This window comes from Cucumis melo, chromosome 10 (genome assembly GCF_025177605.1).
Source record: "Cucumis melo cultivar AY chromosome 10, USDA_Cmelo_AY_1.0, whole genome shotgun sequence".
Classification (NCBI taxonomy): domain Eukaryota; kingdom Viridiplantae; phylum Streptophyta; class Magnoliopsida; order Cucurbitales; family Cucurbitaceae; genus Cucumis; species Cucumis melo.
The window spans coordinates 18,068,190-18,078,337 of NC_066866.1; the positions used below are offsets into that span (position 1 = coordinate 18,068,190).

Below are 10,148 nucleotides of genomic sequence, written 5' to 3' on the forward strand. Positions count from 1 at the left end.
CTCTTATGAATCGAGTCTCTATACCACGTAGGTAACGTGAACAAAAGGTGCTAGATTTATTCATGACATAGGCTTCTGCAATTGACCCCTCAGGACGTGCTTTGTTTCTAACATACTGCTTTAACGTGCGTAGACTTCTTTCAATCGGATACATCCAACTATAAGAAACCGGACCAGTAATCTTTGTTTCATATGGTAAATGAACGACAAGGTGTACCATAACGCTAAAAAAGGCAGGTGGAAATATTCTTTCCAACTTACAAAGTATGATTATGATATCTGCTTGCAATCTGTCTAAAGCACTTACTCTTATCGTTCGGGCGCACAAGTCACAAAAAAATTACATAATTCGGTTATAGCAGTGTATACGTTCTTCAGTAAGAATGCTCGAATACCAATTGGTAGCAGTCGATGTAATAAAACATAACAATCATGCATTTTTATTCCTGATATTTTCCCCTCTCTTTCATGCACACATCTCTATATATTGGAAACAAATCCATCGGGAAACTTAACTGATTTTAGAAACTTACAAAACTCTACTCGTTCATTGGTAGTCAACGTGTAGCTCGCATGTGGCTTCACCAATCGGTTACCCACTTCTACAAGATGTAAATCCTTTCTTATCTTCAGATCTTGTAGGTCCAACCGAGCATTCGTGGTACCCTTCGTTTTTCCTTTGATGTTCAATAACGTACCAACCAAATTGTCACAAACATTCTTCTCAATGTGCATTACATCAAGTTTGTGACGTAACAAAAGTCTCGACCAGCAAGGAAGATCGAAAAAAATATTTTTCTTCGTCCAATTAAGAGCTCTCTTTCTTTTCTTATCCTGTATTGAAGGATGTTTACTCATAACTGGAAACTCCAACTGATCTAGTTGTTCTAATATTTCATGCCCATTCAGCACCACAGGAGGAGCCTTACGCTCTACCTTTCCATCTGTAGCCTACTTCTATGCCACACGTGATTCTGTGGAAGATAGCGTCTATGTCCCATGAAAGATATTATACCTCGTATTCCAAAGGACGATCTATCATCCATGCATATAGGACATGCCTGATACCTCTTCGTACTCCACCCTAATAGGTCACCATACGCCGGGAAGTCATTAATCGTCCACAAAAGTCCATAACTCTTTCAATTCTTCAATCAATGGTTGGAGATACACATCAATTTCCCTACCAGGAGATTGAGGACCGAGTATGAGCAGTGACATAAAGAAATTTGTCTCTTTCATGCATTTCCATGGTGGCAAATTGTAAGAAAGTAACACAACAGGCCACATACTGTACGAGGTACTCATTTGACCAAATGGGTTAAACCCATCTGAAGCCAAGCCCAAACGCACGTTTTGTGGATCAGAAGCAAAATCAGAAAATTCAAAATCAAAGTGCTTCCACCCTCTGCATCAGCTGAATGTCTCAAGACATCATCTGTTTCAACACGTTTGTCCCTATGCCATCTTATGTCAGCAGACCCTTCCTGCGATACAAACAAGCGCTGTAATCTAGGTACCAAAGGAAAGTGGCACAATACCTTATGCGAATTTTTTTTCCCTCTATTATGATTAACCTTGTACCTAGCCACGCCACATGTAGGACAATGTTGCAAATCAGCAAACTCTTTCTAATACAATACATAGTCATACTTGCACGCGTGAATAGTCTCGTATCCTAAGCCCAAGTCACGAAGTTTTCATTTTGCTTCATAAAATGAACTAGGAATAGTACTATTACACATTGGAAACGCTGCTCGTAAGAGTTCTAACATGTCGAACGACTTGTTACTCCAACCATTTAGAACTTTCACATGCATCAACTTAACCAAAAAATTCAACGACGAAAATTCAGAACAACTGGGGTACAACTCATTACGTGCTTGATTCAATAAGTCCTAAAATATATTATTTGTTGTATCTTCATCTATATTTACCCCAACATTCATCAGCATTTCATCTTCCAAACGAAATTCCTCTATTTCCTCTTCATGTTCAATAGGGGCTTGTAAATCATTTAACATACCAAAGATATCACCTTCTTCATTAAATTGTGTACTACTAGTTCCTTCATTAAAAGGATTACTACTAGTTCCTTCCTCAAAGTTTTCTGTACCTCTATAGCTTAATGTCTCTCCATGATACACCCATTCTGTGTAGTAGGGGGATATTCCAATAGTCAACAGATGTCGTTCCACACCCGTTAATGAGCTCTAATTTAAATTCAAACATCTCTTGCATGGACACCTTAATCGTCCGTAAGCATCAACGTGACATTTGGCAAATTATAAAAATTGGGTCACTCCATGTCTATACACAAGGATAACTTATTTCTAAGTTTCATCCAACCCTTATCCATCGTTTAAGTCCCTAAAACATAAATAGGTTTGATTAGAAACATATGTCTCTCACTCTCTCACATTCATAACTTACTCCCTTGAATTTTCACTATTTTTCAATAACTAACTTCAAACTATAGAGGCTACCATAACTGCAGGATAGCCATCCCAAACATAAAGAAATTCAAAACAAAAAAGCTACCATAACTGCAGGATAGTCATCTCAAATCAACAATAAAAATATTCAACACATATAGGCTACCATAACTGCAGGATAGCCAAAACAAATCTTAACACACATATTACATTCCCAATTCAATTTAACTATTAATCCCCCCTCACCTCCAATTTTAATTTTTAATTCAACTATAAATCCCCTCCACCCCCCCCATATCAATTTTAAATTTAACTATACATCTCCCCCCCAATTCAATTTAACTATTAACCCCCCCCCCCCCTCCAATTTCAATTTTCAATTTAACAATAAACCCCCTCCCCCAATTCAACCTCCATTCAATTTTCATTTAACTATAAAATCCCCCCTCAATTCAATTTTCTAAATAACCCTAAACCCTAAACCATTCAAATTTCAATTCAACCACAAATTACACACACTCTATACAAAAATACATTTAACAAACAAAAATCTATTCCAAAAGAAAATCCTAAAATAATTTTCATTAAAAAAACCCTAAAACATAAATTTAAACTAAATAAATTTTCATTTTCCACTTATCTAAAGTGGCAGACGGCGGCGAGGGAGGGTGCGACAGATGGCAGCGGAACAGCGGCAGAAGGGCGACAAAAATAGCGACGACGCTCTCGGCTTCTCCTCTCTTTTCCCCTCTCGGTTTCGGTTCTATAAATTACAAAACTGAAACGATTTAAAAGGGGATTTCCCGACACAGTGATGTGGCGTTGGGAAATCCCCCAAAAAGCATCGGGAAAAGGGGAATTCCTGACGATCATTAAACGTTTTTCCCGACGTTTGATGTTGCGTCGAAAAAAACCCCTATTCCCGATGCCGCTCCCAACGCACTGTTCACGACGTCGGGAATAGTTCGTTTTTAAAATTAATTTATCCTTTTCCTGACTTATACTTGCCGACGCCTTCGTGATGCGTCGGAAAAGAGTGTTTTCTCGACGCATCTCCCGACGCGTTGTTGACAACGTCAGGAAAGCCCTTATTCCCGATGTTCTTTATGCCGACGTCCTTTTCTGCGTCGGGAATGCTCTATTTTCTTGTAGTGATACTAGGAGATGCAAGTACTCTTTCCAAAAATATATTACACGATCACTTAGTAAGGAAAAGAATGTTTTAAACGATCACTTGTATTTGCTAAACGATTGCTTAAACTATCGCTTCTATTCACTAAACGATCGTTTATATATATCACATGATCGCTTAGCAAGGAAAAGAATGTTGTAAACGATCACTTGTATTTGCTAAACGATCACTTAAACTATCGTTTCTATTCACTAAATGATCGTTTATTTTTTTTATAGACCATAGATTTGCTATTATCCCACTTGCAAAAAAAATGTTGCATATCAAGCAACTTTGCAAGTATACTTTTAAAGTAATAGATTTTGCGTTTATAGTAAGTTGAAATTCTTTAATTTTTTTTCTATAGAAGTTATATCGTATAATTATGTTTTGACTAAATTTTTTTACTTGTTCTTCAAGACTGAAATCAATAAACCACACTACATAGTTTTGCAATGACTTTTTGATACTCATGTGCTGACAGCAGACAATAAAAAAGTTGAATGGACAGACACAACAATACACTTAAATCTATGGACAGAATCAAATTTGGAATACTATTTTAATACAGCTCTTGGTGATTTCCAAGATAAACAAGGGTGGGGAGATGTCAACTACGTGATTGGCTGCATCAACATAAGAGAACATTGGTTGGGTATTGCAGCTGATATGAGGACATGCAAGATCTACATGTTCGACTCAATGCCAAAATATGTTGAGAAAAAACTTGTTGATGAAGCTCTTGAAATATCTGCACGATGCATCCCCTCACTCGCAATTACAATTGGAATGAATCTCCATTCAAAATGTTTCAAATATAGCCCTTGGCTAGTAGTCAGATCAAATACCACATTACGAAAAGGGCGTTCATTAGATTGTGGCATTTTTTGTTCAAAATTTATTGAATGCCTTGTAACAAATGCTAACCATGATTGTCTATCTGTGGAAAATATGAAACTGTTTAGACAAGAGTATGTACTGGAACTTTGGGCAAATAAATACTTTTGGTAAATAAATATACATTTGGTTCTTGTACTTTTAACTAAATGCTTGTATTCGTTTAGATAGATATCACAAAACAATTGAATAAAGATATAAAAACATTCGTGTAGAGAAATGTTCATCGTGGATATATCTTTAAACGATCGTTTAGTAAAGTCTAAAAAATCTTCTTAATACACATAAAAAATATTAAGCGATTGTTTATATAAACCATACTAATATCTAAAAGAATATTAAGTAATTTCTTAAACGTACATGTGAAGAGTATTAAGCGACCGTTTATATGTTTCACACTAATTTAAAAGATCGTGGATATATCTTTAAGCGATCTTTTAGTAAAATCTAAACGATCAACTTAATACACATAAAAAATATTAAGCGCTCGTTTATAAACCACATTAATATCGAAAAGAATATTAAACAATTTCCTAAGCGTGCAGATATAGAATATTAAGCGATCGTTTATATGTATCACACTAATGTAAAAGATTGTGGATATATCTTTAAGCAACCGTTTAGTAAAGTCTAAACAATCTTCATAATACACATAAAAAATATTAAGCGATCGTTTATAAACCACACTAATATCTAAAAGAATATTAAGCGATTTCCTAAACGTGCATGTCAACATTAAGCGATCGTTTATATGTATCACACTAATGTAAAAGATCGTGCACATATCTTTAAGCGGTCGTTTAGTAAAGTTTAAACGATCTTCTTAATACACATTAACAATATTAAGCGATCGTTTATATACCTAATGTCTAAAGGATATCAACTCTCCATCAAATTTAATATCAAACGTGTATACATAATAATGAAAGATAGAGAGTACACATTTTCATTAATTATTCAAACATTGCGTTGCTTACAAGTCCTACTTACGATTACAATTGGAACATCTGGTTGAACTACTAAATTCGCCAACATATTGAATTCTTTGTTTTCTTGGTCTTCCAGCCCGCCGTTTAAAGACTGGAGGTAATATTTTAATGACAAAATCTATAACTCTCCAATCAAAATAAGATCCAACAGGTTGAATACAATCATTGTATGTTGCTGATAGTGTTTCTCTATAATAAAAACTCAGATACATAAGAATAGATATTTAAATTAAGCATTCGTAAAACAGCAAGAGCATGTGCACAAGAAATTTCTTCAACATCCCATACTCGACAACTACAACATCCCACGTTTAACTTCACAATAAACTGTTGATTTCCATCCGTTACTCGGTATTCAATTGTCTTATTGGATCAGCCTAATACATAACACAAATAAGGACAATTAATAAAATAAGAAGAAATAGATTTCAATCTCTATATACATCAGATATATATAGATATCAATCTATCAGTACCTACCTGAGACATGAACAGATAAATTGCTATCTTTATTTATTGGATAGACAAAGATAGCAATCTATCTCTAACTGTTCGAGATAAAAAAAATCTTACCAATAATCTTCTCGACTTTTCATGTTCTAAACGCAGAACGTTATCAGCCCAAGAAGTCAAATGACTCTTCATTGTAGAAGCAGTTTTACTTCGTTCATAAAACCACTTTTACAATACATCCTTAATGGAACAAAGCATCGTTGCAACAGGTAGTTCTCTAAGATCTTTAAACACTGAATTTACACTTTCTGCACAATTTGATGTCATCATTCTATACCTTCGTCTACGTGAATATGTCCGAGACCACTTCTCAAAACCAACACTATTAAGATAATCTTTAATATTTGAACAAACAGACTCCATGCATCTCATTTGGTACTTAAATACAGTATAGGTATAAGCACAACTAAAGAAATACTTATCAAGTAGTGGATCCTTAAAATGAAGTTTCAAGTTGCTTAAAAGATGTTTTGTGCACACACAATACTCAACATCAGGAAACACTCTTAAAACTTCTTTGCGGATGCTAAGATGCCTATCAGAAACAATGACTAAATTAGCCCGCTCTGAAAAACTACCTCGTATCTTCTCAAAAAACTCTGTCCATGATACATCATTTTCATAATCTACAATAGCAAAAGCAAAAGAGAAGATTTGATTGTTACCATCTTGTGATGAGGCTGTTAATAGGATGCCACCAAACTTACATTTCAAAAATATCCCATCAACATAAATAATAGGTTTACAATGTTTCCACCCCTCAATTGATGCACCAAAAGCCATAAAGCAAAACTTGAAATGACCACTATCATCCATTTCTAAAGCAGTGCATGTACCTATAATAATTAAAAACACATTTCTATCATCCCAAATAAAAAATAACATAAAGAATATGAAAGATGCTAATATTGGTGTATCTAAATAGACTATGATATTAGTCTATCCACATCTATCTGCAAATTAATTTAAATTTGATAGAAAAACTGATCATACCTGGGTTAGATTCAACCAATTTATTAAAGAATCTTGGAATCAATGCATACGATTCAACTATGTAACCATGTAATATCTTTACCATATGTTCTTTTGCCCTCCAAGCTTTCTGGTAACTTATATTAACTCCAAGATTTGTACGAGCCTTATGCACAATCTCTTTAGGAATGGCACGATCAGTAGACATGAATCTAAAATCATCTCATTAGTACAAATTTGGGTTTTAATGACACTAATAATCAAAATATGTGTCGTTAAAAATAACAAATGCGGAATTTTTAATGACACTGTTTTTGCATCGTTATTTAATTTTTCTTGACATAAATTTTGCGTCGTAAGAATAAACTCAAGTAATTTTTTTTTGATTTAATGGAAGGGTAATCTTTTAAAAGGTAAAAGGGCAATGGGTAATCAATTTATTTGAGAGTTTCTTCCCTTTATTTCTACTTTTTGTTTGTAAATTAAATTTGCATGTAAAAACAACTTGTTTTAATTCTTGTTACAAATTATCTTAATATTTCCTACATATTCTTTTATGTTTTATTTTTTCTACTAACCACTTCCCTTTCTAAATTCATCAATCCAACTCCAATTTTTACTAAAATTCTCTCTAAATTTCATTTTGGCGAAACTCTTCCCTCTCCATTATGCCATTTTTCTCCCCAAAACTTCGGCAATCTTTTTTGATCCAGTGAGGAGGTAATCTTCAAAGAGGTATTAGATACAACATGTAACGACCCAACTTTTCCGGACTAAGCTGAGGTCACTACCAAATACCAAAACTCGACCATTCAACATGAAATTTAAAACGGACCAGATACGATTCATTAAAACGTTATAAACCTTACAAAAGACAGTTTCGGGCCCTATTTTAAATAATTCAAAAAAATCACAAAATAAAATGTCAAGTCACCAGTCCAAAATCACAGTCAAAATATTCTGACAAAATACATAGCGGAAGCGAAAGAAAATCAGACGCGTCCATATGGCCTTCACGCATCCTTCCTGCCTCTCGTCGGTCTGCCCCTTGCTGTACCCCTACCTGAAAAGTTAAAGAAGAGAAAGGGTGAGTATAAACATACCCAGTAAGGGACCCACTACTGGGCCCGTTAGGGAACAACAGTTAACTTCCTATTCGGGGGTACCCTACATAACAGTCTAGTGGTTCCGTAGAACGCACATATCAGTCTAGTGCTCCCGAAGGATGCACATATCAGTCTAGTGCTCCCGAAGGATGCACATATCAGTCTAGTGCTCCCGAAGGATGCACGTATCAGTCTAGTGCTCCCGAAGGATGCACGTATCAGTCTAGTGCTCCCGAAGGATGCACGTATCAGTCTGGTGCTCCCGAAGGATGCACGTATCAGTCTAGTGCTCCCGAAGGATGCACGTATCCGTAAGGCACACTACCCCATAGATGAAGCTAACCGTTACCCCTCAGCCCTTACCAAACTGTCTACATCAGTCACATCTCAACGGCATTCATATTACAGCCCCGCCATAGGCTTTGTCAGTCAGATAGTATAGGATTAAACATCTACACCCACAGTTGCTTTATGCATTACCGATTCGCACACCAATAGGGAAACCCTAGGGCCAATCGACTAACCAACCAAAACCGGACTCACTGTCCTTCCCCGTCCAAACTCCATGAACCACATCCAGACCAGTGTTTAGTACATACTAAACCGTAACTTTAAGGTCCATCAACATATAATTTCAATCCACAGATAGCAGTCACAGTATATTTTCATCAGACAAAAATATAATATCAGTACTTAACAGTCAACACGCATACAGATATTCAGTACAGTCACTAACGTGTAATCCCCTGTGGATTACTACGGCTTTAGTCTGGACTCGGGGTCCAGTAGTAGGAAAACCCTTACCTGAAACTCGGTTATGCCCCTCGATCGAAATCTACGCTCAACAGATCCACCTAACGAAACACGAGGTTTTAGTTGATGACTTTAGTAGCAGTTGTTTTAAAAGGTCAGAAGCGCTAACCGTTGACTTACCCAAGGAAAGGAAACTATCTCCAACCAGGCCTGCCGCGGAACCCGAGAACTTAAGCGTCAACTCTGTACTACCTTCAAGGGAGAAAAGTAGGGCCACATCTTAATCCAACATTCAAACTCGAATCGGACAAGGTAACATTAGGGAATTCATCAAAACAATCCTTACCGAAGACTCACCGTGAACCGAAGTGGAGGAAAGAAGGCTTAGGTGGCTCGGCTCGGCTCGGCTTAGCTCGGCTCGGCTCGGCTCGGCTCGGCTCGGCTTGGTTCGGCTCGCGGCTCGGCTCACTCGGCTTGCGGCTCGGCTTGGTTCGGCTCGTGGCTCGGCTCACGGCTCGGCTTGGTTCGGCTCGCGGCTCGGCTCACTCGGCTCACGGCTCGGCTTGGTTCGGCTCGTGGCTCGGCTCACGGCTCGGCTTGGTTCGGCTCGCGGCTCGGCTCACTCGGCTCGTGGCTCGGCTTGGTTCGGCTGGCGGCTCGGCTCACTCGGCTCGCGGCTCGGCTTGGTTCGGCTCACGGCTCGGCTCACTCGGCTCGCGGCTCGGCTTGGTTCGGCTGGCGGCTCGGCTCACTCGGCTCGCGGCTTGCTCGGCTCGCTCGGCTCGCTCGGCTCGGCTCACTCGAATCGGATCCGTGGCTCGGGTCGGGTTGCTCGAATCGGATCCGTGGCTTGGGTCTGGTTTCACGACCACCTTGGCTGCGCGCGACGACGGACAACTTCAACACGGTGATGGCGGCGACGGCGCTCCCCTCTGTGTTCTGCCGGCGTCGGAAACAAGAGATGAGAACGGAGAGGCTGCCGACGGTTGGAAGCGAGTCGGGATTGGATGGAGGCCGCGGCGAACGTCGGTGGCTGGCGGCTACCCCACGGATGAAGACGGAGACGACGACGGAGATGGGGACGGAGATGAAGAGAAAAACGGAGATGGAAGAGAAAGAGAAAAACGGAGGCGGACGAGAGACGGTGGGGCGCGGCGTCGGGGAGGAAGAAGAAATGGATGGCGGCGGCTGCGGGAGAACGCGAAACGGAGGGGGAGGGGCGTGCGCGCATTAGGGTTTTGATTTTTTAAAAAATTTATTATATATATATATATATAAATCTTAATAAATATATAATATTAATAATTTAAAT

General features: G+C 38.4%; 1 long non-coding RNA gene across 1 annotated transcript; it reads right to left on the minus strand.

Annotated features, from left to right (window-relative positions):
- Positions 1-8,905: 8,905 nt before the first annotated feature.
- LOC127151196 (uncharacterized) lies at positions 8,906-9,240 on the minus strand. The gene is made up of 3 exons (XR_007823918.1): positions 9,194-9,240; positions 9,017-9,088; positions 8,906-8,937 (listed from the first exon to the last, which is right to left on the minus strand). It is a non-coding gene; the product is annotated as an uncharacterized LOC127151196 (long non-coding RNA).
- Between the last annotated feature and the right edge of the window lie 908 nt (positions 9,241-10,148).